Consider the following 1,881-nt stretch of genomic DNA (forward strand, 5'->3'; position numbering starts at 1 on the left):
GAACAAAACTGGGCAGGCGCGGGAGCTCCGGCTGGGAGCGCTTCCGGTGCATCCGACTGCTGGTCCGGAAAGCTTCCGGCCTGTGAGAGGAGGGCAGACTGCTGGAGAGTTGGCCCGGTCCGGTTGCGGGTTGTGGAGACACGCGTGCTGGTGTCGGTCTACGATGTGCTTGTTACTTGTTTGAGGGTCCGAGAAGAGTAAATGAGTGGGGCCCCGGTTCTGGGCAATGAGAATGCCGCGGAGAGGACTGAGGTTTGCGGGCTCACACCTACAGTGGAAACGTGTCTGAGTTACGAAGAGTACAAGTTAAGGCGCAGTTTTAAGTGCTTAAATTTACAGCGCTTAAAATTACACTGCGTACTTCAGTTCGTTATCTAGTTTGCCGTTAGTTGTAAACTCCGCGACAGCGAATGTCTCCAACAAACCAAAGATTCTGGCATGTAACGTGTAATTGATAATATTTATTTCATTTCCTAGTGAGATTAAGTTATATTTACAGTATTAAGAAGCAATGCTGTAACTTCAGTCCCTGAGTCCACAAGAAAATATTTCATTAGTAATGATTTTACAGGGAAACATGGGGTTTTTTAATTGCAAAACTGCTTAATTTAAGGAATTATGCATATCAGTTATGAACCTTTGCCAAGTCTTGTTCTGATCAACTGCTTTCAGGTGTTTCGGAATATGAGGTTGACTTGGAGTCATTCCCTACTGACAGAAAGAGAGGGGGCAGATTTTCAGGAGAGAAACAAAATACACTAACTCATCTCAACTGTGCTGACTCACACTGGGTAGATTGAGGGTCAGGTCTATGAGATTAGGCTGGTTGGTTCTAAGGTATGTCTACAGGTCATTCAGATGACTCTACCTCATACATTCTTATACCATCCAGCTGATGAAGGTGTGTTCCCAAGATGACAGTCCCTGGTACAAGAGGATAACCTTGCCTGTATTAAGCCTGTACTATCCACAAGCATGATCATGCTCTAAAGGGTGGGAAAAGAGATACAATGAACCTTTTTAACTTGTAGAACCTGTAGTCACACAACTGGGGAATGTAGCTCAATAGTTGAGCACCTGCCTAGCATATGCAAGGTCCTCAGTTCAGTCCCTGGCACCACAAAAAATAAAACAAAAAACCCAACTTCATATTGAACCAGTAGTGATGCACACCTGTTATCCCAGCATTCAGTTAAGTTGTAGTCAAAGGGGTGTGTATGTAGAGAAAAGCAGGGCCAACAATCCATTACATACGGATTTTAATCCAGTTACAGCTCCCCAAAAGGAAGAAAAAAATAAGAGATTTTTTAAAGAAAATGCATGAGAAATTAAGTCCAAAAGAACATATTTCCAAAAAGGATGTTCTTAACTTTACATCTAGGAGTTAAGTAGAAAGTGGAACATGTATATATTCACCCTCTGACTGCCTTTAAAAGAGGAAAAGTGCCAAGCGCTAATGGCTTACACCTGTAATCCTAGCTACTCAGGAGGCCAAGATCAGGAGGATCGTGGTTTGAAGCCAGCCTGGGAAAACAGTTTGCAAGACCTTATCTTGAAAACCCTTCATAAAAATAGGGTTGGTGGAGTGGCTCAAGGTAAGGGCCTTGAGTTCAAACCCCAGTACCACAAAAGAAAAAGAGGAACAGTGTGTGCTAGACGTGGTAGTGCATACCTGTAATTCCAGCACTGAGGAGGCTGAGGTAGGAGAACCAGAAGTTCAAAGCCAGCCTGGGCTACATAGCGGCACCCTATCTCAAACAAACAAACAAACTTAATGCCCCAAACAACCTATAACTTCTCCGTGTTTATAAACTACTGCTCTCTAATAACAATGATCTTTCTTTGGGTTTCTCAGCAGGAATTGAGTGTGGTGGGCAACTT

This window comes from Castor canadensis, chromosome 1 (assembly GCF_047511655.1).
Source record: "Castor canadensis chromosome 1, mCasCan1.hap1v2, whole genome shotgun sequence".
NCBI lineage: Eukaryota > Metazoa > Chordata > Mammalia > Rodentia > Castoridae > Castor > Castor canadensis.